This window comes from Vicugna pacos, chromosome 1 (assembly GCF_048564905.1).
Source record: "Vicugna pacos chromosome 1, VicPac4, whole genome shotgun sequence".
In the NCBI taxonomy this organism is placed as follows: domain Eukaryota; kingdom Metazoa; phylum Chordata; class Mammalia; order Artiodactyla; family Camelidae; genus Vicugna; species Vicugna pacos.
This window is the reverse complement of record NC_132987.1, coordinates 80301601-80328997: the sequence shown is the minus strand read 5'-3', so window position 1 is coordinate 80328997 and position 27397 is coordinate 80301601. Positions and strand designations below refer to the sequence as shown.

Genomic DNA, 27397 nt, shown 5'->3' with positions numbered 1-27397 from the left:
TTGGAATAATTTTTTTTAAGGCTAATGAACTGTTAGCCATATTTTTTAAATCATTAAGAAAAATCTTGGTTTATTTTCTGGAGATAAGTATTATTGTACCTGCAACTAATTCTTCCTTTCTGACATTGACTACTGAGATAGACTGAATTATGACTTTACCCTTAGCATGGTCTTAGCATAGGTGTGGTACCCTTCTCAGCTTCTTGATTTAGGCTTGCTCTATGTGGCTTGCTTTGATTAATGGCACGTAGTGATCACTGACAGTGTGCCATTTCTGAATATAAGTCTTCAGAAGCCTCACATGGTTCTGTGTGTTATTCTATGCTCTTGCTATTGCTATGAAAAGAGCAAGTCCTGGCTGGTCTGCTGATGCAAGGTGGATGAGATACATGGCAAGCAGACCAGAACCTGCAGATCTGCAGTGTGGAGCAGACCTGCCCATCTAAACTAGAAGACCCCCAGTTGACTCTCAGGTTCATTAGGGAACATAGTCAAAATCAAGTGAGCTGCAAAGTTGAGTCCTGCGTTGGTCAGCCACCCATAGTTAACCCTTAAGTGCATGAGAAAGGCTCTCATTCTTGAGTTAGTTTGATATGAAGACATATTTTTTTGTTTGTTTATTTGTTTGTTCATTTTGTTTTGGCAGTAGCTAATTAATAGAGCTACTTTTTCTATAGATATCCCCATGTGTTTCTTCTGCTGCCCTATTTCTGAAATAAGTAACTGCTTGTGAATTTGCTACAGTGTAAGGAAATCACAGTGTGTATTCTATGAACAGTAGACTAACAGGTTACAAATGAATATTTAGGTTCAGTTTATTGCAGATATTCACAAGGGTGATGCCGTATGAGTTTTATTATGTGTCCTTTAGAGCTACCTAGCTCTCTTTTTAGTTTGATCATTGAAAACTTTTTTTCTTTTTCATTTTTTTTGTTGTAGGTATAAATGCTTGGCAATAGCTCAAAAGCATGATGTCAAAGCCACTTAAATTTAAATCTTGAAGTTCTATTCTCCCTTAATATCTACTTCAAATATGTTAGTCACTCTCCGTGGACATGATCTATCTATCTGGAAAATTCCTCCTAAATGCTGCTCATTGTCTCAAGGCATCTGTAACTGGTCAGCATTATCCTCTTAATGGTGAGGATGCTACTGAGCCATCTTCATTATGATAGGGAAGTGAATTTTCACTGACATTCCCATAAAGTTTCCCCTTGTCTTACAGTACTATGGCAAACACTTATGAGATTGTTGACTGGGGGTAATAGTTCAATGTGTATCCAGAGTATAAATAACTCACAAAGATCGGATCTGTATTCTTTCACCAGGATAGCAGTTCTGCCTAGGATCTCAGCAGTCACCTGATTGAGACAGAATCAGTATCTCAGTGGCAGAATAAATCAAATTACTTAAATCAGCAAAATAAACAGTGTCAAGGTTGCAAAAAATGAGATGTTGCAAATATCTTTTGAACATCTAGTGAGGTAAAATACCAAAGACAAACTTGGATATAAAACCAATATAAAACTGGTTTCACTGTCCTACACAAGAATTTATTTAATCATGCTGCATAAGAAGAAAAATTGCTTGCAGTTCTACTATGCACAACTGTCATTACTATTGATTAGAATAACTAGATTTAGATGAGTTGCTGAAGGGATAAACTTAAAATAATCAAGTTTTAATAGCATTTCTATTTCTAGAAGGAACCTGTAAAAGATACAATCAAGAATATCACTTTTGAGTAGCTAAGAATTCATGAATCCCTGCAAAAAATTTCATTTCCTAACAGAAAAGAAAGTTTAAAAAGAGTGAGTATAATGAAGAAGATATGTATCCAATATAATAAAACTCTATATGTGTGTGTATAACAACACATCATTCTTGCCATCCACCTATAGATCATGGAAAAGCTAAAATTATTATGTGTAGTAGGATTTGCATTATAATTGCTGGAAACCTAATTCCAGTTATTGGGTTGGAATGCCCTGTTCAGATGTAATTGAGTAACCTTATCTGCCAAGTGTCTTCCCAGGGACTGCTAGTATGTTGGTTATACCAACCAAGTCATACAGCTTGTGCCAATCAGAGACGTATCAGCATGAAACCTATCACATGCAACACGAATTTTAATTTTTATTTCATATGAAGACTCAACAGCAAAAAATGGAGCTTATAAAGTGAAGTGTCAAAACCATTTAAGCTATAAATTAATTATGCTAAAGAAAACAATTATGGACATTTTATAATATAGACCCCAAATAAGGAGAATAAAGAAGTTTTTGAAGATGATAAATTTTAAATACTTTTTTAAGAAGTAAAAACATATCTAGAGTAACTTTATCTGGTTCTTATTGAAAACCATTGCTCTTCAAGAAAACTGAGGTTTCAAGAAGGTCTAGAAGTCCAGAGTAAGTGTTCAAGAAAGGCACAGGCCTAGGTTATTGGCTCCTGCGCTCAATTTTACCAAGGGGATTTTAGCACATGAACTTACTAGCTACCTCATTACCAAAAAGCGGCTGGCCTAATGCAATGGCTTACTGACGACTCAAGCATGGCATTAGTTGGGAGACAATATATTGAAAGTATGGGGATCTCCCTTATAGGATGCATTTTATGCTTTGAATCAGAGACCATTGATACTTTCAGTCCATAGTCAGAATTCAGTAATCAGAAAATTAAAGAGTAATCAAGGAAGTGTCTTTTCTCACTATTATTCCTAATAAATTACTCAATGACTTTTTGCTTTTCTCTGGTAACTTTGAGCTCTATTTGTAAAATAGACTTAATTCTCAAGGGGAGAATGCTTCCTTTATGAGAGTGCAACACTGGTACTACTGAATTGGAAAACAAGCTTGCCACCTGCAATTTTGGGCGCCATGCCCACTGAACTAATAGACAGAAAAAGGTTACTCTAATGGCTGAAGTGATTGATACTGATTACCAGTAGATACAGGTTTTGCTTCTACACTGTAGGAACACAGAGGACTTTTAAGAGTACAGACTCTTAACAGTTTTGTGTGAAATAGTAAAGGTAATTGGAAAATCAGAGCAACCAAAGAAAGAACTATTGAAGACTCAAATCCTACAGAAACGAGGGGTTTGAGTTGTCACACCTGGTAAAGAACACTAATTGATATTCTGGCTGAAAGCAAATGAAATATTGACTAAGTAGCAGAAGAATGATTTGCAAATATCAAATATAGCCTCATAATCAATTATAGAAGTTAGGACTTCAACTTTGCATATTTATTTTTTTGTTTATTATGTGTATATATATATTTTTCTATACACGTATTACCTATTTTTAATCTCTTTTCTCTTACTGTTTTATCTACAAATTATTGGAGGTTAAACTTATACCTTTTCTTTAGACAACAAATGGTCAGTTAAATGGTGACTTGATTTGAGCAGTAGCTAATACAGCTAGTTGTGGGATGTAGCGACAATTAGGACTCTGTGACCCCTCATTTTGGGGGAGGGTAAGAACTTCATACTTTGTACAAAGAATAACTATATCTTGTTAGGTGGAAATATGAAGTTGTTCCTACTGTCTTAAAGGAGTTCAAATGTTTGTATAAAGGTGTGTATGGAATGTGAATAACCATCATTGTAGAGTGCAACAGTTATCAATTTATTGACTGTCAGCAGCACATCAATCCTTTCTTCTCCTGCATTGTTATATTAGATCTGGATGTTACTCTTTGGACAATTGATTTTGATGTATGGTTTTATCAAGAGAGGGTACTAGAGAGAGATTACAAAACCTGGGCAGGATGAAGGGGTTGAGCAGTTTTTGGCCTGACAGGTAGTGGTTTCTAATGTGGAGGCTTGGTAGTGTTAACCTCAGAGACCCTCATAAACTAGCTGAAGCCCAGACACGCTGATGGGTTTCTCTGCCACCCAGTGGGCTGCTGCTGTGGACCAGCCACAGCTCACACAGTTGTACAAGTTCTTTGCCACCTGGAGGGTTGCTCCACATCCTTCAGCAAGTTTACTTGCCACAAGAGTCTGAGTGTCTCTTTTGCATACTTTATCCAAAGAGGTCTAAATCCCAGCTTTGAGTCTGCCCCTATCATAAGTTTTTAAGTTCCTTTCTTACACACTTTCCCTCAGTCCTAGAGGTAGGAACAACTTTATACATCTGCTATTTCTGTACCCCTTAAAGTCTTCTTTATCCTATTTAGTAAGCACCTTGTATTAGTTAGCAATTCCTAATATTAAATTCTCCCTGTTCATATTATTGAAATAGTTTCTGTCTTCTGACTTGACTCTGACATAACAACCATATTTTTATTGCACCTCTATTTTCTATTTCTCCTGATATTTCTTTTGCTTTTCTCCTTTTTACTTTTATTATCCCAATCCAATTATTGTCTTTAATATGACATTTTAAAACTTGGACAGTAATAATATTTATTGAGTATGTGTTTTTAATTTTTAATCAAGATAGATTAAGGCTTTTTTATTTCTCTAGGGAAAAGTTGCATTTTTAAAAATGTTAGCTATATTTATTTTCTTGTTCAAATAAAGCCTTTGACTATTAAAATTCTCGAGCCAGTATCCAAGTCTAAGCTTTAAGTATTGGCATGCCCTTTATATCTAACCACCATCTCTCCAAGTACAAATGAATTTCATTAGATATCTCCCATACATATATGTAAAGAATGAGCATCAGAGTATGAAACTATTAATTCATATGCTTTGAAAAAATAAAATTTAGCTCAGTGTGATAAATTATTTATTGTTATGATTATTTATAAGGAACAAGAAATATTAAGCTATAAATACAATTTAGAATGGGAGGTACAGTAGGAAAACATCACTGGCTACGTGAGTCTTAGGATTACTCCGTGTTCAGCAAATAGAAGAGGTCCAAATAATAACCCTAACCCTTAAATGTAGTCAAAAATTAAAGCCAGAAAGACAAAACTGTTATTGAGTAATAACTAGCTCTTTCATATTCATTGTCTATATATGTAATTTTTGTTTTGCTTCATAGTCTGTTCTCTATTTATTACAGTCAGCCAAAAAAGTTTAGTCTATCTAAAAATGTTAGAATTTCACAATGGAATGATCAAGGCAGGAAAATATCCTAGATTATAGGAAAGAATCTCTGTACATATCTGAAAGGGAATTTTACTTTCACTGTTGTTTCCATTGAAGAGACAAGGTAGAGGATTAAGCAAAAATACACAGATTTATTAAGTGGAGAGTATATTGCTAATATTGACCCTAACCAATGATGCTGGCTTTTATTTGGAATAGTAGTCAGGCTTTACATTATGATGGAATAAGTAGGAAGCATTTTAAAATTAATTTGATAAGTAACAGCCTTTATTATTTTTTAATCACAATAAATGTAATAAATTTCTTTTTCGCTTTATCAAACTAATTCATTTTTAGAATACTCCTTTAGATCTCAAGATGAAGATATTTTACTTTCTTTAGATGCAACCAGATGAAAACCTGTAGAACAGATGGAGGGCACAACCTGGGATGGAGCCTTATGGAGACAGATTTGTCATCAAATCTCTACAAATCACATTTTACCACTTCATGTGGTGTACACCTGTGGCTGCTTGATAATGTACTTTGCTGCCACACAAGAGACACTGTAGCCCTATAAATGCCTATTTTATTGTGTCTATAATGTGCCTTAAAACAATAACAAAATAAAGGGACTGGTGTGTCGTAGGGAGATAATGTTCACAGGAGGTGCATAAGACACTTTAACAAGACTTCTTTCTGCCAAAATTTGTATGTTAAAACATTCTAGCCCCATGTTCTGGGGTGAAAATGGGAGTTTGCCATTAAAGATTGATTTTCTCAGTTTCTTATGATTATAAACACACCTGTTCAAAATAACTTTGTGACAATAGACTGAAGAAATTTTGTGCTAAGTGTTTCTTCTCATATGCCTGTATTTGTCTTGAACAGGAGTTGGTCTTTTGATAACAGATTCTCAAAACAGCAAGTTGTTCAAGGGGTGAAATTTGTAATATTTGATAAACATACAATCTCAATTTACTTATTTTAACATAAATCTTTTAAAGATCCCACCCATGCCTAGGTGCTTTTGTATTTTAAGGACAATCTGAACTCTGAATATTAAATGTTACATTATACTTAAGCATACCTTTATGTTACTCACTGTGTCTTATAAATGTAAATAACAGGACTCTAGGTCTACTTTTACTGTATGTTAGGTCAGTGCAACTGTAAATCCTCAAATCATTATCCATAGGAATAAAAATTGTGACAATATTTAACAAACTAGGTCCATAGTCTTTGTGAAGTTTCCTCAGTATTAAAATGAAACTGAGTAAAAACTTTACATTTCTAAAAAATAACAGTAGAAAATTTTAAGAAATATAACAGATTTTGAAGTTTGAAGCATGTAAAAATGCCTAAAAATGCAAGATATATAAGTAACCATAAAAGTCTCAAATTTCAAACAAAATTTTGAAATAAAATGTATTAAGACAACTGGTAGTTTAGTATCAAAAAGTAATTTGAATAAACTCTTTCAGTTCATAGAAGAGATCAGTTGAAACAGGTAGAAATGTGCAAACATATATTGAAGAATAGAAAACTCAGTCTATCTCTCTTTGCGTTTTAAAGATATCTAATACCTGCTGACCTCTGTCCTCTAGCCCTCTGTATATCGTCTTATTTTTGTTCTTCTACAGACAAACTCTCTTGGTTCTACTTGCACATGGTTTAATTTGGTCCCCATAACCCCCTACCCCATGCCAAATGGCAGCCAGAGCACTTGGTTCTACAGTGATTGCAAGTTTTCTCAGTTAACTGACAGTTTCTCTTTATCTAAATTGTGAATCCTCAGAAAATAGAATTTCACTGGCCAGGTTTGACTGAGGAAATAAGATGGCAGTTTTCACATGTCTCTCTCGGATCATAATGCCATAGCATATTTTTTAAAGTGAAGAAGTATTTTAAAGTAAAATAAATTATTGACATTTGGTAAGAATTGGGTAAATTAGCAGGGTAGATTTATGACAATTAAATTTTGTTTAATAGAATATAACAAACTTTTGTGTTTACTCCCATAAACAAGCCCTTTATTCACTGCTATCAGGCCAATATCTTTTCATACAATACATACAGAATTCTGTTTCCAATACAATTTATCATTCTTCATTTCTTACTTTTTTCAGGAAGCTTCTCTGATGAATTTATCAAATATCAGTATGTCTGTAACACATAATCAGCATTTTAATATACCATTGAATTTTCTAATTATGTTATACATATTTACTATTTATCATATATTCATGTGTGATATTTATGTGTGCTATATTCATGTGTGCACCTGGTGACACCTACACAATTATAGAATTCTTAAAGTTATACTAATACCACATCTACATTATCTACAGTGAAATTCTGTAATTGGAGCCTGATGCTAGCCTCTTGTGGCCAGAGATCACACACTATTCCTCTTTGAAATCCCAGAGAGAGCTTAGGACTAGAACTATAGCTTTGGTTCAATAAAAATGTGTGGTCAAATTACAGGAAGATACTACATAAGGTAGTCCTAGAATGGTTTGAGAGTATTTAATTACCTTTGCTGATAAAACATGTAAAAGATCAGAACCAAAAGGACTTACAATTTATTGAGGACTCACTGATAAAAAATTGATAATGGGTAAAAAGCTAATTCAGCCTTAAATTTTACTTACCTGAATAGAATGACCTTAGTTTCTGATATGCAAAAATGTAAATTAATCTGAGGTTAAGCTCCTTACTATTTTTCAAGAAGAAATAGAGTAATCAGAAATCTTCTGACTTATAATCATTAGACCTCACAGTATTTAGACATGAGTTGGAAAGAAAATAACTTAAGGAAAAAACATGGAAGAGCATTTTTATTATAGCTTGTATAATTGTGTAACATAATTAGAGAGGATGTAAATGATTAGAAAGTAAATAGACTTTCCTGAATAAAGAATGGACTAACAAATATTTAACTATTATCTTGTGATATAATTCAGAAATGAATATAATAATAAAAATTTGAAGAATTTGGAAGTAAAACTCAGATTTGATCCATTTTATTAGGTTATAATTGTTCAAATGGGAAGTAAATACACAAAGCAATAAATATTGTTATTTTTTCACACTGCTCTTCTAATAAAGAATTTTAGCATTCATTAAAATACAATATCTATTTCATAAATGTAATTGTATTCAGTGCTACTCAGTGTGGGGTCAATAGACCAGCTGCCAGATCACAGACTATATGTTACTCAACTATGATTTTTTTTAAATGCACTTTCTTCTTTGAGAATGTCTCACTATGGAAAAAAGGAATATCATCAAACAACCTTAATAATATAGGTGATTTACTTTTGGCACAAACTTCTTTATCAAGTTGTAAATCAGCTCTTTGTACTTATTCATTCTGCTGATGATAAATAACTATACACAAATAAACACCTAAACTATATCCTTTTTTTTGTACAATTTGTGATAAGACAGGTATAAAAAGATAACACAGCTCTGCTTGTTTATTCAAAATCTCTTTCTATAGCTTTGTCTTGTGAGTCAAAAGTTCAGTCAGCCCACATTCCCTGGGTTTTGCCTCCAAAGATTCAGCCAATCAAGATTCAACCAACTGTGAACTGAAACTGATTCCCAGATGGTTGAATCATAGTATGCAAAACCCACTGATATAGATGAATGATTGTATTTGTTGTACATCACCATTTTATATAAGGGACTTGAGCATCTGCAGATTTTGGTATCCACAAGGGCTCCTGGAACCAATTTTCTGAAGATAGTGAGGGTCAACTGTACTAATAACTATTCCTTTTCTTTTCTTTTTTTTTTTTTCATAAGTGAGTATATGTTGCCTTTATTTTGAAGGACAGTTTAACTGGTTATAGAATTCTTAACTGACTTTTTTTTTTTCCTTTCAGTATTTTGTCATTTCACTGCTGACTGTCCTTTTTTTTCTGATGAGAAGGCAGTGGTAAATCATATTATTTCTGTTCTATAAGAAATGAATCATCTTTCTCTTAACTGCTTTAATATTTTTCTCTTTTACTTTCAGCAGTTGTTATTGATGGCCTAGATAGAAACCTCCTTTTTTTTGTTCTGTCTGAAGTTAAATGAAATGAAATTTGGAAATTCTTCAATATTTTTGTATATTCTTTCTCCTCTCCCTAGGGATCCCATTATACATCCATCAGTATATTTTTTGTTATCCCACATATCTCTGTACATTTTTATTGAATCTTTTTTGCATCTGTTCTTTATATTGGATGATTTCTATTGATCTATTCAAATTAACTGCTTCTGCCATTTCTGTTCTGTTTTTGAATCCATCTAGTTGATTTTTTATTTTGGTTATTGCATGCTTGAATTCTAGAATTTTAAAGTATTTTTTGTTTCTCCATTGAAGCCCCTATTTGACAAATCACTGTTATATTTTCCTTTAGCTCTTTAAACATAGTTGTTTGCAGTCTTTTAACATGTCTATAAAAGCATCTTTGAATTATTTTCTAAATCCAACATATGTACTCATTCAAAGACAGTTTCCACTGACTGCTTTCTTCCTGAGCATGAACCACACTTTTCTGTGTCTTTGTATGCCTTGTAACTTTTTCTTGTTTTGAAAATTGGATATGTTAGATAACATAAGTGTAACAATTCCAATTTTTAAAAATTTCCTAAAGGTGTTTGTTTGTTTGCTTGCTTGTTTTTTAATCTTCATTTATTTAATCTTTTCCTTCATGGTGTGCAGGTATTAATGTCCCTGATCTTTTAAAATTTTTCTTATTTTTATTTTTTAATTTGTTAGTTAGAAGTTGCTCCAGTATCTGAATAGATCTGTGATCAGCCAATAGCTGAGTAGTTGTTTTCCTTAAATGTCTTGAGATTGTAAAGCTTCCACGTTCTGCCAATAAGTCTGTGTGTGGATTAGAGAGTGTGTTCTTCTAATAGGTTAATTTTTAAGTCTGTCTCAGCTTTTACTTTCCACTGTGCTTTCCTGGGTTTTCTCTGTTCATGTGCAGAGTTCCCAGATTAGTGAGAGGTGTATGAAAAGCTTACCCAGGCTTCTTTGGCTTTTTATTTTCACTATGTCTTCATTACGTTTCTGGGGCTTTTTTGTTTTGCTTTTTGCCACTGAGGATATAGGGACTTATGCCTTAACATGTGCCACTTACTGAGATTGAAATATGGAAAACAGATTGCTTATTAAACTTTTAACAATGTTTTTGATAGCATAAAAAGCATACTTATATCTCATTGTTTTCGGTCATTAATAATCTCATTTTACTCTCATAATTCAGGACATTTGAAAAAACAAAAAGGCATGATTAGATTGGAATAGCCTAAGCCTTGATTTAGAGAGCTAGATTTGAATCTTGGCTGCTCAACTTACTTGATATATAAAAACAGTCCCCTGGTCCCAGTTTCTTTTTGCATATGTCAGTGATTTACAAAGTCTGGCTATTAGGGCATAAATGAAATTTAAATTAAATGATGTAAGTAAAACAGTTATCAGATTTCTAAGGAAAAATGCTACCCAACCCCTATTTGACACATCATCATGAATAAGCATATGAGATTTATAGATTTCAATTTAGAGTACACACTTACTGAATTACATGCATGAATTACATGAAATTTTTATCAGCATGGTAGAGCTACAGGTAACTTTATGGTTTACCTCTCCCCAGTATTGTTTTCTACATGTCCCTTTACATCAACAACCAAGGTTCTTGAATCTTCCATGATTATTTACATTCCAGAATTCCCATATTAATGAGACTAGGGAAACACTTCCCATGTTTCTTCCACTTAAGAATCACCTAGAGATTTGTTAATGTCGTACAACATCATCTCCAACTCCTCTGGGGTCATCTTAGTCTGATCAGTCTCTTCCAAGGCCAATGAAGGACACATCTCCTAAAAGATTATTAGCTTCTTACTGCCCCTTTTCATGAAACAAACTGAGCTTTACTTATTTTTCCTTTAAGGTGAAGCCATAAAATCATTTGCATAATATCTGCTTTTTTCTGTAAGTGTTAAAGACAGTTTTGCCTGAGAGATAGAGATATAATTCCCTCCCTTGGTTGGGTTGACTTTTTCATTGTCAGGGTCTTTATATTCACCACTTAATTAAATCCTCAGAACAATCTTATAAGGTATATAGCCCTGTTTTTTGAACACAGACAGTAAGATTTAGACAGACTAAGTAATCTTCCTTAAAGTAACAGAGTTCAGTATGTAAATAAAGGCAGTCTAACTCCAGAGTCTAGACTATTAAACTGGAAGTAATACTATCTCCATACAGTGGGCTGATATTTCTGAGTTAGTATATTTTTAAATAATAATGATATACTTGTTGTTATGTATATTCCCAAATTATCTTTTGGAGCAAAAGCTATGAAGGAATTTTTGCTGGAACTTTTCCAATTGCAGATATTTCAGAAATTATTTGGATCCCTGTTGGTCTTGTTTCGATATTCGACATGACAAAATCACAACGTTCCAGCCATGTGGAAAGATATTGGGGTAGAAATCTGCAGATTTGAATCGGATCCTTGCCTCTCGTTAACTTTTCCAGAACCTTGGATAAATATTTTCCACGTACTGAATTTTAAATCAGGATGATATCTTCTATTTCATACCAACTTCACAGAGATGTTGCAAGTTAAATTATTTATGCTAAAGTTTTAAGAAGACACTGTCAGACAAATTCATTGTCTTTCAACAGTATGACTGAAATGGAGACACTACTCCCTTAAAAAAATTAGTATTTTGATCCATATGTTTAACTCTTGAGGCTGGAATCCTAGTCTTAGAATTTATTTTTAGTCAACATATTTTTCTTAATACCAAACTTATCCGTGGATCAGTTACCATTTATTAATTTTGAAGAGCTTAAGAAAAATGAAAATCTAAATTAAAAATTATTATGTTAAATGTGGGTTGAGCACTTTAATATATATCACATCTGTGAAAAATAATTTATATCAATTTCCTCATATAGAGATAAAACTTAGTAAGAACTCAGTTAAAGAGGTTCCTCAACTTGTCCAAAGTCACATATTTAGCATATCTTAGAAACAGAGTTTGAATTACAATCTCTTTTAATGCAGAATTCAGGAATTAACCAAGGGCAATGTTACTTCTTGAATGAAAAATTAGTTGAAAATCAATTCTAACAAAAGTAAAAGTGGCAAAGTTCAGCAGACAAGGACAGTTTGGTATTCAAGAAGTCAAAATTCCCATTTTGGCTTTTACTTTTGGTTCATGCTGTTTTCTTATTGTTCTTACACCTGAGGAGTTGACAGGGCTTGTATCTTCTTTCATTTAAGAAGTCACTGGTATGTAGTTTTGCTTTGTGTAAAATACAGTTTTCCCCATGGTATGTTGGTCTTTGTTAACTCCCAGTTGGAAAACTAGTACGCATGACTCTTTTATTGAAAAACCTCCAGTCATTTCACACTGTGCAAAATACAGCAGCTTAACTCCTAAGCATAATGCACAACTTTGACATTTTGCAGTGCTGGGACATTATGCTCTACACTGGCAATCTAGCTCCAATATAATTTACAATGATTTTTCTCAATTCTTTCCAATGGGAGGGCTATACTTTTGTTGCACTAAGCTTTTTATTACCTTTGTTTTTCTTGTGTCCTTTTTACCTACCATATCTTACATGTATAGACTAGTGAGTAGTATGGAATGAAGGTTAAGTATTTGAACTCAGGTATTGGATCACCAGTATTCAAATTTCAGTTCCATCTAATTTTGTACCCTATGTCTCTGTCTCCATCTGTCTCTGTCTCTCTCTTTCTCTCCTCTCTTTGTGTGTCTGTTTCTCTCTCTCATTTTTACTGTCTTTTATTCCTAAGGGTTATCATATGTTAAAATTCAATAAATTTTCTATAAATTCTAAGTCTTGTAAACAGTTCAAAATTTACAAGGAGGCCCAGATCAATTCTGGCCTCCTCAGTAAAAGTGTTCTGCTTTCCTTAATGCAGTTATAGTTTTTCTCCTTTGGCCACTTATTCTCTGTACCACACATTGAGCACACAACTATAGACTGTCTCAGATTTTAATTTGTAATGAGTAGAAATGTCATTACTTGAATGTTTTCAGTCAGTAAACACATCAAATCACACAGTAGATATATTCTGCTATTTTTAGGCACTTCCAATGATTAGAAATTCATTTTTATAATTAAAAATTGAGATTTTATTTTAATTTGAACTTTGCATATTTGGAATCTAAATTGAATAAATTCTAATGCATTTTTATGAAACATGACTGCAAGTTATCATCTTTTTTTTTTTCTTTTCATGTTAAACCTTTCAATTTCTTTAACCAATGTGGGTAGGTCATAGAGCAAATAATGATCAATAGGCTTAGAAAAGTTTATGTAGTTCCAAAAACTTCCAGGTTTGCTCCCATTAAATATAATAAAATAAGCTTTAAATATTACAACAGATGCCATAAGTTTAATTTAATATAGAAAATCTAGAATTATCTTCTTTAATGAATTGTCCAGGTGTTGTGGTTTGCATAACTTCCACTTCAAAAGGAGAAGAGATATGTTTTTCATTGGAAACTGGGTTGTTCATTATTATTAATAGTAGTAGTAGTATTAGTATTATTATTAACCCATTTGTTATACAAAAAAGAGAAAACCATGAATTGTTCTTTTCATGCCTCTGTTCTCATTATGCATGTTTGTCTTTGTTATCGTCTGTAACAGCTTATATTTAAGAATTTGGCCTAAAAATTATCACAAGTGTGTTTACATATCTTGCTATATACATATTCTTTCTTCCACTTAAGATATCATCCCATTGAGGAAACTTGCTATGAAGTAACAGTTTGCCAAGTTTTGCTAAAAAGATACACAACTGCTGTCAAATAGCTTGTAAATTAGTTGAAAGAAAAATTATTTTGAAAAATTAGAAAAAACAAGTTCTAAATTATTTGACATAGTAATAGGTAAAACTGAAGTTTATAAAAGACAAATTCCAAATCAGACTGAAAGAAGGCCAGATTTTGAAAGAAAATGAGAATAAGTTTAAGAATCAAAGATGGATATTATTCTAGATGGCAGAAGAATAGAGTAAGTCATGAGTAGAATATGTGTAATATGTGTAGAGGTGCAGTTGGCATAAAAAGAGGAGACAGGGTTTGAGCTGGTGAAGAAAGAACAACTTACAGAATATTTTTGAAATTCAAGGAACATTTACACTTGACACAGTAGGTCATAGGGTGCTACTGTAAGTTATTGAGAGATTAGTGCCATCATACTATTTCCTTATCATTACTATATCTGCCATTGGTGCTATTTTGTCGAATTGGTCTGGCAAATGTATAAAGTAAGAAATGGCAAGAAAGGCAAACAAATCTGGGCAAAGAGACTGACTAAAGACCTGCTGCAGATATCAGATGGTAAGAGTCTAGACTAAGGTGAAGTGTTTACAAAAATCTCAATTGAATGAATGAACACATTTCTATATTTGAAAGAAGGTGTTAGATTTCTAATTCCTTTTTTTTTTTTTGAAGGTTCTGGTTTTGAAGCATTACATTTTAAAGCATAGATTTACCAGATATGTCTAATAAAACAGATTACTTTTTTCTCATTCTTAATTTGGCATTCCCTAAAACAAATAGAAAGGCATTACCAATTAAGGACATTCAGATTTGCTTTTCTCTTGTAATTTTTACCCCTTAGCTCTTGTTTACTTCAGGTCATCATGATTTCAACTCATTAAACTGCATTTCGTATTATCAACATTCTTGCTAGTAGATTTGAACTGGTTATTTATATAGTTGAGGTCAACTTTTAGCTAAGATATTTTAAGACTATGTATTTTTATTATCTGATTACTCTCAATGTGCTCCATGAAGAATGCTTCCTTTGTTATAGTGAGAGGAATAGAGCATAGCTATTATACATGAGGGTTATACTTTGAGGAAAAGAGAAGCAATAAAAACTTTTTAATATAGTTATTTGCAGTATCTGAAAATAAAATCTCCCCTAAGAAATTTTGAGTTCCCCAACTCTAACAATATTTATTCAGTTATAAAGACTTGATTGAAATCCTTTTATGAAGGACAGATAATTAGAATTTAGTATTAAACTAGATGCCCACTGAGATAAAAACCAAACAATGAATATGCTTTGACATGAGCAGAGAGGGTAAGTTAGTCAGAGATAAATTCCCAAAGCTTCCTACAACTTGCTTCTCTGCATTTCAAGAGTCTCTTCTGTAATTAGATCTATGACTTATTTAATAGACAAAAGTGGTGCTTTATTTTCCTGATTAACTATTTTAAGATTAGATTCACTATTTTAAGATTAAGATTACAGAAACTTGTACCTAGACGGGATGGATATGCACTTGCTTTAATGCTTTAATCTTACTGTCTTAAAATTCTTTAAAGTTTTTGACCAAGAAGTCTTATACTTTTAATTTTCACTGGACCCTCTAAATAATGTAATCCACTGGTGCTCTGAAGAAGACCAAACAGAATAACAGAGTGATAGGCTGAGGTGAAATTTGGCTATTTTAGATAGTGAGGGTGGGGAAAATCTCTCTGAAGAAGTTTTATTCTAATTCAAGCCTCAACAAGGTATCCATGTGAGCAGAACATTCCAGACAGGGAAAACAAGAAATGTAAAAGCACCGAGAGTGCTGTGAGTTTGCTGTTGTCGAGTCTGAGAAAGCAAGTTTGTATGACTGGATGGTGAGGTAGATGACAAATGATAGGAGATGGGGTGAGACAGGTGGTGGGGACTAGGGTATGTATAATAATTTGATATAAAAAGGAGTTTGATTTCTCTTCCGTGTGCAATAGGCATTCACCAGAATGATAAAAGAAGAAGACAAGCACAATACTAATTTGGGCTTTATGTTTGATGGTTCTATTATGAGAAAAGGTACATACTGTTATTACAAATATTGTTTCCAGGTAAACATAATGGACGCATTTGTTGAAAGTTGGAAAGAAGACATTCCAGAGTTAGGTGACAGAAATGAAACATTTAATCCCATTCTGTTTTCTTCATTTTCTTATTTACTGTTTGTCAACAATTTCTGAATCTTTTGTGTGGGCTGCCCACATTCTTGAGTACTTCATCTCAAGTCCACTTCTGGACAAAATAGGAGTCTAAAACATACAGTCAGTTGACAGGAGGAAAATATGTACCTGTTAATTCTCTGAGTAACGAATGTTGTACATCCTAGTACAAGATCAGGATTTTTGTACCATGCCATTTTTTTCCCCTGGAATGATTCTTCAGCATAACTTACAACTAAGAATGAATGAAAACAGAGCAGTTTATATTGATTAGGTATGGGAGACCTTCGTTTAATTAGATTCTCTAAATGTATTCTAAAACATCATCACCTTTTAAAACTCTAGTCATCATATTGCTTAGCGTGACCACATTATTCATTTTGACCATCATAGGTGTTATATTCCCCTTGAATTTGAAAAATATTGCTTCTAGTCCCAGTATAATAAAGACAATGTACAAAATGATATATAAAAGCTACAATTTATGCTTTAAAACACCACTTTAAGGCTTTGTAACTTTTTAAAAATATGTGTTTGAGTACAGAGGAAAAGATTATCCTAAATACTCCTTTTATTTCTTTAGATTCATTCATCTCTAGTAATAGCTTGAGCAAAGGACATATACAGCATGTACTTGCATGAAAAGTAAAGTGCCCTTACATTTTATCATAGTACTTTCACAATCTCAATAAATGGGAGGTCAAGTTTAGAATGCATCATGGTATTTTTGAAAATTTGTTAACTACGATGGAAACCCACAATTTAGCTAGGGGAAATAGATACTTCCCTTTCTTGATCATATTTTACTCTTGATAATTCTTATAGTTCAAGATGAGTATTATGTGGTACTATAATTATATTTTATGTTCTTGACATAAACGGGAATTTTATGATTCCCTAATTTGGCAGAAAAGAACAGCTCCTATATTATAAATTCAATGTTAATGTTAACCTTATCTGGGAAGGAAAGAAATGAGAGCTACAATTATGAATTTGTGTTTATGCAGTCTAATGTCTTTCACATTTTATTTTTATTATTTATCTGTAGGAATAAAAATCATTACTGTACCATCAGATTAAAGCCAAATCTTAACTCATATTATTTTTGTATTTGTATCATTTTTCTTTTGCCCATGAGAAATATATTCCATAGGAAGAAAGTCATCATTTTTGAGTGTTAATATACTATCGGATATTCTGAACACTCTTTAATTTAGCTGTGGTCAGCAAAATTCACAGGAAATATAAGTGGTCACATAGAGCCTTACTCTTGGACTCCAAATTTTCCTGGCTGTTACTTTTACTGTAAACTTTCAGGCACACTCGAACTTCTAAATGTTGCCCGAGGATGATGTAGAAATCAGAGACAGAGAATTGACAGAGAATTGGACGTAAGCCCCTCATGCTTGAAGCATTGCAACAGAAAGTACATGGATGATATAGTCACACAGACTTCTGGCTTTAGGAATTAAAGACTGAGTGACAATTACTTCAACTCTCTGAGGCTGTTCCCTAGATAGAATGGAAGCATACTCTCCTGTAAAAGGGAAATAATGGACCCTCAAAGATGCTTATGTTTTAATCTTGAGAAGCTATGAATATGTTACCTTACACAGCAAAGGGACTTAAAAGACATGATTGCTAAAAATTTTGAAATGGAGAGATTATTCTGCATTATTTGTTGGGTAAAATGTAATCACAGGGGTTTTCATAAGTTAAATAGGGAGGCAAGAGAGGCAGAGTCAGAGAAGAAAATATGACAACAGAAGAAGAGGTTGGAGTGATTTGACCCACATTTGCAAGCTTTAAAGGTGGAAAAGGACCAAAGAATGTAGGTGGCCTCTAAAAGCTGGAGAAGTCAAGAAACTGATTCTTCCTTAGAGCCTCCGGGATTGCAGTCTTGCCAACACCTTGATTTTAGTCAGTAAGATCCATTTCATACTCATGAGCTCCAGAACTGTAAGACAATATTTTATAAGCCATAAGATTTGTGGTAATTTGTTATAGCAGCAATAGGAAATTAATGCACTCCCCATTATAAGATTTTGTAAAGATTAAGTTTTTTCAGCCCAGACTTGGGCCTCAGGAAACATTATATTACACGAGGTGTAAAGGGAACTTGCGCAGAGATTTGCTGAAAACTAAATGTGTGGATATTCTTCCTTTCAACTTCTCTTATCCAAGCAAAAATGATTATAATTAATTTGGGGAGATGAAGGACTTGGGCCCAGAAAGAATATGTTTGTTTTTTGTTAGCATAAGCAGTTTCAACAGGCTGAAACAGTAATGCTACATGGCCTTAAAAGTATGGTTAAAGTTTTCCCGTATGGTGCACATCTCAGCTGAATACTGAATCGCTGGAGTTCACTTGCCCTGTGTTTTCCCTCTGTCACCACCACATTATCCACTGTATCTTTTTCCCTTTGCCCCGTGGAGTTCAATCATAGGTTAGAAGTTTCAATTGTTTTATTGCTTCAAGGCATATTTAGACGATTTTGAGCTGACCGAGAAATCTAACCTGACATGATAAAAAACAAACAACTCTGCCTCTTGGAATGTGTATGATTATGTGTTAGCGGTTAGAAATGTACTCCTGGTTTTGGAGTAAGAAACTGCCATGAAGGTCACAGCTTCTTGTACAGCTCCAAAACATTCCAGATGACAAATGTTTTCAATTGTCATAAATAAACATTCACATATCCCAATTTATGTACATTTTCTTAACCAGAGTATGGGTCTTAAACCATCCCCTTACTCCAAAGTGTGAATGGCCTCAGCCAGAAAATGAAACAGATTTTATTTAACAGACTAGAAGGAGCGATATGGAAATTTTACACCATGTTTTATCTGCTATCCTGTGACATGTGCTTTTAATTATTTTATACATACTTAAATATAACAAATGTTTCTCAGAGACCTAAGATAAAAGATAACAGTTATAGTTATAATTTTTATTCATTCCTGGATGATCTTACAGCTTAGAGGTAGATATGACACTTGAAGCCTTAGAATGTAAAACGAAAGTAGATGTTTAATTAGAAAAGAAATTAACTGTGCATTTGTATTTTTAATGTATTACATGAATCATTTACTACAATTTCATCTGGAGATGTACGTATTTTCATTGCCTTTTAGAATAGTAATCACCTTTCTTCTACTCTCTGGCACTAAAATATAATTTGAATAACTTTTTTTATTTTAATCCAAGAGCTATGTAGAGCCATCATATTTTCTTAGATTCTGTTAAATCCATTAATGATATTAAAATGATTAAAGTCAGCTACACCAGATTTGACCTGCCCCATTATCAGGATATTTAATTTAACAGGGCATTTATGTAGAAGGGCTTTCTTAATAGTAATGTTACTTGAAGTTGTGGGGGTGTGAGCCTTTCATGGAGAGAAACAGCCACTAGCAGCTGGAGGACAATCTGTGAGGGAGGTTATTGATGGGGAAGCAATTTAAATGATATATTGTTTGATATTGTATAATCATCTTCCTGTAGAAATAAAAATAAAGCCAGGAAAGACTAAATAAATTAATTATACATAAAGGAAAAGAGAAAAATGAAAAGAAAATGATAATATATTATATTTTTGACCAACAATTGTGTTTCAAACAGAATTTGGAAAAAGGATTATGCAAACATATTTAGGTGGGAAATTAACATGTCAGTTACTAGATCCCAGGTATCCTTTTTTGCATTCCCATTCACCTCACTACTCTTCTTCTCTTGCATACCACCTCCTCAGCTCCTGCAGTAAGGCTAAGTCTAAATGTAAGAATTACAGACTCAGAAGAAAATTCAGCAGTCTCGGTGGCTTTTAAAACCCTCAGAATTTATTTCTCCCTGGGGTTAAGTGGGAGTAAGGAGAAGAATAGCCCTATTTACAACAATAAACATTAGCAAAAAGATATAAGCATGTTTTGAAAAATGAAAAATATAAGTAATGTAGACAACAAAATTATATTCCAAAATTTGATATAGATTGAAAATATAAAGACTTTTCTTACTATATATAAATGTTTACTACAATATAATTATAATTTATATTATATTATACAGTTTACTATCATGTATTATATGTAAACAATTTATAATATAAGATAATTTGCTCCTATATATAAATTATTTGTGACCTTATTTGGAAGAAAAGTTAAGACTCAACAAATGATTTTACTATATGTAAACATGTAACATATTAGAAAGAGAACACTGAAGCATAAAAACTATTCAATAAATAATGCTAGGGCAAATTAAACACATTTATGAAAAACAAAGTTGAGTTTTAAAGAGTTAAAATATCAAAGTTTAAATGCCTGAATAATGTTTATGAAATTTCTATGCCGTAGGGAAATATTCTAACAAAAAAAAGAAAAATTCAAAATTAAAGTTTCGGTAAAATCTATAATATAACTTTGAAACTGAAGTCATTAGAATCTACCCACTTGGGAAATCATTTTAAGGGAAAAAATAGATGAGGGGCTGACAACCTTAATGTGTTTAAAAACCTGGTACACTTCAGTAGGAAAAAAACTAAAATACAAAACAATAAACAGGCAAAGGAAGCAGATAATTAACAAAAGAAGAAAGATACATAGCTCTAATAACAAATATGGAATAACAATGTCATTTATATACAAATAAGTGGGAATTAAAACAAAACTGATGTACCATTTTGGTCCATCAAATTTCCTTTTGTTTTGTTACTCCAAAAGGTAACATTCTTGTCATACCTGAAAGATAAGTTTACAGTCAGGGGATGGTGCGTTGTGTAGTGGAGATTTTAAAGATTTATTTAGAAAAGAAAAAGTACACCTCCAAGGAGGCGGGCTGATCTATGGGAGGAAAGTGTAGGTTACTGTCTCCCTTTCTCTTATACCCTCTCTTAGAGGTGGTCTTTTGATTGATTGATGGCTCTTGTCCCTGGAATGCTTAGTCATGTCTGGCCCCTTTTGCTCATGTCCTTACCCATGGTGTACACAGAAAAACCCATGGGGGGGTGGGGGCAGTATTAACCAAAATGTTAATTATAATACAGTGAACATTGGGTCTTATCCAGTTGTCCTTTCTGCTACCATGCAGTAGTGGCTGTCAGGTTTTAACCAGTTTCTTGTTGGCACTCATTTAGATGAAGTAAAGTCCCTTTATGCTGGAGGTGGGCGTAACACCATCATCCTCCCTCTTTTCCACCTATCTGCCCCGTGCCCCTACCTATCAAACTACCTAACAGATTAATAAGAATAATTATTGGTATCATAAGCACAATGAAAAGAGGGATAAAATAATGCAAAAAACTCATTATCACTGACTCTAATGCTCCTGTTAAAGATGGGCTGAGACAAAATCAACTCACCTTCACCTTGAACTCCAACCTTATTTAGCAATCCTTCTTCCTCAGAGCTTCTTTACCAACTGGATTCTAGAGTCTTATTTTCCTATGAAGTCATATATTCTAAATAACTAAAGAGGTGTGAATTCAAGGCTTTTCTAGAATGTTGCAGAATCTATCAGCTTTGGCATGGTCATATCTGAAGAGCACCTACAGAGCGGAAATGTCCCAGAGCAATACATAATGAATGTCTTCTTCAGGATGGCTAATTTAGAAGCTATACATGTAACAAAGGGTATATTTACCTGCCTTTTATCTCCTCTGCCCCGATTAAGCTGAATTATTCCATGATTCAAGATTCAAGATTCAAGATTCAAGAATCAGAGGTTAGAGTATAAAATACAACTAAGTATTCCACCACCTATTTTCTTTTATTTATTTCTGGTTGAGGAAATGCTGTAAAATGAACATTTCAAAGCTAAGAAGGTAAAAATATGTTTTTGCATCCTAGTGATTTAATGGCAATAATTGAAGTTTTTTGTTAACTCTTATTACAAGTTAATGACTAAGGAATAGGAGCAGTCCTCTTCAATAATAGTAAATATTTGGGTAGTATGAAGAAATGCATTCATTTCAAAAGGTAAAAGATAAAGGAAGAAAGTAAAGAAGAAACAAGCAGAGATGTAGGTAAGGACTGATTCTTAAGGCTATTAACACATTCTCCATTTTTCTATTAAGTACATGTGACACTGAGTTCAAAAGTCTCCCTTGTCTTTCCATTTGTAGTCAAGCTGATTATCAACAATATTTTAGAGAGACACACATTATAAGCAAATCAATATAGTTTATGTTATTTAAAGAGAAATTGGAGTTTTTTTTCCATATTCATATTCTCCAGAGATCCACCAATTGAAAATGCATATTATAACTGGAAATAAAGCAATGAGAATAATCTTTGAATTTTATACTTTCTAGTACCATTTCTTATTTTATTCATAGATATAAGTGTAACTTGAAAAACATTTACTTTTTACCATCTAAGAAGCTTCAAGAACAACCTCCAGTTTTCAGATCCTCCTTCAGAATGTTATATATTTAACTGTTAACAAAATAGTCAAATTTCAAAAAAAAAATTGCAACTGAGAATTTAACCAACAAATCAATGTCCAAAGTATGTTCTGGAACCAATAAAGATTTATTACAGCTTCTAATTTTTTCTGTTGCTATCATATTGTACTATGAGATAGATGAGTCTACACTGCTAAAATATAACAAAATTATTTGAAAGATAACTGATTCTACTACTATTTGCTTTGGAATTATTCTGCCCTCACAATTGTTTCAGTTCATTGTCATCCTCTGCATCACTCACTACAAATATTTTCTGCATTTTTATTCATCCTTTTCTGACCCCAGCTTTTCATCATACTTATAATTGGCATTATTTTTTAAATTCCTGAAATCGAAGCCACTTAACACAAACCTCCACATTTACTTTTGTCACATCATACATATTCTGTATTATTATTATTTTTTTTTATCGATTTGTCATTCTTCTTTCCTGCATCATAAGAGAACAACTCTATTCTTTACAGAGCTGCTGGCTTAGATTTAACTGATTCTAAATTTCACACACACCTGTTTCATCAGTTACAACACTCCTTTTTGTCTTCTTTTTTATTCCTTTCCTCTTCATTGTATCTGTTCTCTCACTTGCAGGTTTTATTCCCCCAAATCTGGCCATAAAATGCTCCAACTTCTCTTATTAAAAAAAAAGAAAGCCAGAAAAAATAAACCCAAAAACATTCAGAAGTCCTATCAGTCACTCCATTTAAGGAGGGAGAGATTTACGGAAAGCATAACAACTATGCATTGTAACATATATAATACTTCAAGTTTTATTGATGAGTTAATTAAGAGGGTTAAGGATTAATTAGAGGATTAAGGGTTAATTTGCCCAATGTCACAGGTAAATGGTAGAATTGAGATTAGCTATGTTCTGCCTGTCTCCATGTGACACTGTCACATTTATTATTTTTATAGTAGCAAGATTATTCCCTATACTACCTTTATACAATATATGGTACACAATATTTTCGATCTGACTTCTGCTACCACATTTCTTTTTAAACTCCTTTCTTGAAGATAAGAAAGGATATGTTTTTCAGTAAACACTACAGTTTCTTCCAGCATCTTATATTCTTTAAAAATTCTGGGAATTATTACTCAGCTTTTCCTTGTTCTTATAATTATCTGCATTTTTGGCTTTCATGAACCTTATTCCCCTAGTTCATTTTCATTCTTTATGGCTGACCTTTTTCTCTTCTTTTGCCTTTTCTTCTTCTTCTTTTTTTTTTTTATCCTGAAAGTTTTGTCATTTGCTTCTATATTGATAGTCTCTCACTTGGACTCATTTTACTATATCCCAACTGAGCTATTACAATGGCTGAGCAATTGATAATTTTCTCTCTTTTTAATTTTTGAAAGGCCAAGACCGAATTTCTCTGTAGAATAAGTTCTGTTTAGTCAGTTAGAAATGAAAGACTGAAAATGAAAGATACCTAATTATTAAAAAATTTTTAAAGGAAACATACCAACTATTACTTATACCTAAAAAATATAAATTAACACAGAGTGATAAATGATATTCCAAATACAAATCACCATAGATAACTTAGCAAAGAAAAAATAATTTATTGAAATAGTAGTAGGTAGCTCATAGAACTATTGGAATAAGTGACCTGACTTAGAATGTGGGCATAAAGGGATGCTGGTTAGCCAGAACAATAGCCCAGTCAAGCACAGAAGCAGGGCAGTAGGGACCTCTGTCATAGCCCTGGGTCAAGAGATCACAGCTTCATCCCCCACTGCTCCTGGCACTGGACCTAGGATCCCATTGGTATATCATACGATGACGAATGATGATCGGAAAAAAATGGAAATAAAAAGTTTTTAAAATGTACTGCCAGAGAGTGGTGAATGGAAATGAGGGATAGGATAAAAGAGCTATTGGAATGAGTTCATTCTCATATTAAAAGTTTCATCTTATTTCTAGATTGGATAAATCATAAAATAACAGCATAAACAAAATATCTGGGAGACTGAAGGAACTCCATACAAAAAGTGAAAAGAATCTTGAAAAAGTTATAACTGGAGACTGAGACTGAGCAGGTAGAGGGTATAGCCAGGAAATTTTTATTTTTGTTATAAAACTTTTTAGATATGTACAAATGTTTCTTAAATTAAAATAAGCAAAACAAAACAAAACAATAACTTACAAATTTCTCCATAGTTAACTTTTATTTTTCTACAGATTTATTTCCTCTAATTGCCATATTTACTTTTTCTTACGACTGTAAAAGATACCCATTGGATTGATCTCCTCATTCCATACTAATATGAAAAAAGACACTTCCCAACAGTATTTCATAGTTTTCTTGCCAATAAATTCTGTTTATATATATTTATATATATATATATACTTTAAAATTATTGTAGCTATTTTTTTTTACATTTTTAACCTGTCAAATATAATGCTGTCCTGTCTCTTTCAAAAGATTTTTTTTAACATATACAATCTGCAAGGTATGAAACTGCAATCTCATAGGATTCTAAGGGGCAACATGTTGATGAAAATGCTGCTGTCTCTTCATCAAATGGGAATTCCTTTCAAGGGAAAGACACCTTTTTGCCACTGGATTGGAGTGACCATATGATTTGTATATGTATGAGAGCCTCTAGACTAAATTCTGGAAAAACTCATCAACACAGTAAATCATACACTCACATCTATAGAAAAGTTGTAGTTATATGTTTATAAAATCAATAAACTCACATACTTATCTCTGTTCATGTTAGTAAATTATTATTTGAGAAGGCATTACATTCAGATTCTGTCATTCAGACTTCCATATCATTCCGTGTGAATGCACAAAAGTTTTTCCTAAACGGGCAGCGTTGAGTTCAGGTCAAATTAAATAGCTGTTACCAAAACATTTGACCTACAAAGTATATTGGGATATTTAGTCAGTAGTCAAGAAAGTATTTGACTAAAATGTAAAATTGACTTCAACTTTTCCACAATGAATTTCTTGAAGAGGATAGAATGTCTATGACATGGAAGTAGCGGTTCACTTGAAAGATGCTTGGAAACATCCACACAGTATAGATTGCATTATCCAAACTGAAGAAACTTTTGAGATGAAGAGTGTGACATTACAGACACACTGTATGTTTTCACTATTCTCTATATTTTCTCTTGTTGTTTTATCTGCCCAGGTGGCTCTTCATCCTGTCTGGCCAGCTCCCACTCCTTCAAAACAATTTGAATATCATTTTATCTGTGAAACCTGCTTCTGACAGAATGAGTTTTACCTACTCTGTTTCCTTAGCCCTTTAACTCATATTCTCTTCTGAATTTTCACATTTTAATAGTTAGATAGATAGATGATAAATATATAGATAGATGTTGAGAGAGATGTATGTGTGTGTGTGTCTGTGTGTGAACAAACTAGACCAGGCTACTTGAAGGGCACAAATTGTGCCTTATTCATTTATATATTTTTAGTTTTTGACAGAACATTTTACATAACAGGTTTAATAATAATGTATTGAATTAAATTAAAAGTAATTTAATTATGCAGATATTAAGGTTCCATCAGGAAATCATTTAAAGACATTATGTAGTTAATATTAAATATATGTTAATCTTAGTACATGTAGCAAGTTATGAAAGTATTTTGAAATGACAGGGTGTCATGATAAACAACACAGATATTTTATCATTTTGACAGATTTTTCTCTGTAGCATACACATGAGTTGGGTCTGATTTATAACCATTTTCACATTAATCTTGAAAATACTTTTGTAAATCTTGATCTGTTTCAAAGCATTTGGTTATCTCTTATCTTATTTGATTGAATTGGTTCGATATCCTTAACAAGATTGTGTGATAATTTGAGCAAACACTGTTTCCTCAATATATAAATCAAAAATCAAATAATTTTCCTAAAGTTGCAGAACAAACTAGTAGCAAAGTTGGATCTAATTCCCAGTCTCTGCTCTCTGTACCTTATTATTTTGCCTTTTTCTGATTTGTAATTTGCCAAACTAACACTTGATCCAAAGACAGTTTCTCAAAAAGTTTTCCCCGTTTTTCAAACACTTCTGTAGGAATAGTCCTTGGAAAAGAGGCAGAGTGCAGCTAATAATAATATTCAATCCATTAGGCAATTATAAATCCTTTTTAAACCATAAAGTCCTTTCAAAATATTTGCATTTCTAGATTACAAGGAGCAGTCTTGCATTTGTTTCCTTATTACTAAGTGTGGTGCTTATTTTATATTGGTAATTGTTATATGTTTTTTTAGTAAATTAATAAGAATTTTGAATACTTCCAAAAATCAGGCCTTACTTTGTTCAGAATCTGATTTGTTTTTAAAACTTCTCAAGTGATTTTAACATGTAGTAAGAGCTGCATACCATTCATTTGGTGCAGAATACGATAGATTAGTGGTTCTTAACTTTGGTTACAAGTTAGAATTACCTCAGGGACTTCCAAAAAAAATCCCCAAGGACAGACTCCAACCAAGATCATTTAGATTAAAATCCCTGGGGTGTGACCTAGGCATCTGTAGTTTTTATATTTCCCAGGTGAATACAATGTAAAGCTAAGTTTGAGAACCAGTGCTATCGAGGAGATTACCCTTATTGCTTTAATTGATTTCCCATTATTTGAGGATCTTATATCCTTAAACCATTTTCTGGATAGCAAAATAGCTATAAGTATGACATGGGCAGATCCCTTTATATTTGCTGTTTTCTTAAGAAAACTCCGATTATCTTTTTGCCTATTGAGCTACAGTCAGTATGCCATCCATTGTCTAGATGTATGCTTCCTTCAAGAACTAGCTCTTTCTGTCTCCCCATCTCCATAGCACTCTGCTGAGACACTGCTAATGCAGAAGTGCAGTCTAATTAA

At 32.8% G+C, this 27397-nt stretch overlaps 2 long non-coding RNA genes across 2 annotated transcripts in view; both read right to left on the bottom strand.

Moving 5' to 3' along the window:
- The window catches only part of LOC140698450 (uncharacterized), a 44509-nt gene extending 37299 nt beyond the window's left edge, over positions 1 to 7210 (bottom strand). The window contains exons 1-2 of the long non-coding RNA XR_012076267.1: positions 7170 to 7210; positions 1301 to 1361 (exon numbers count right to left, since the gene is read on the bottom strand). This is a non-coding gene — a long non-coding RNA (uncharacterized lncRNA). The remainder of the gene's footprint in view (positions 1 to 1300; positions 1362 to 7169) is intronic.
- A 9021-nt stretch (positions 7211 to 16231) lies between these two features.
- Positions 16232 to 21483, bottom strand: LOC140698423 (uncharacterized). Its single transcript, XR_012076219.1, has 3 exons — positions 21441 to 21483; positions 17878 to 18040; positions 16232 to 16318 (listed from the first exon to the last, which is right to left on the bottom strand). It is a non-coding gene; the product is annotated as an uncharacterized lncRNA (long non-coding RNA).
- Between the last annotated feature and the right edge of the window lie 5914 nt (positions 21484 to 27397).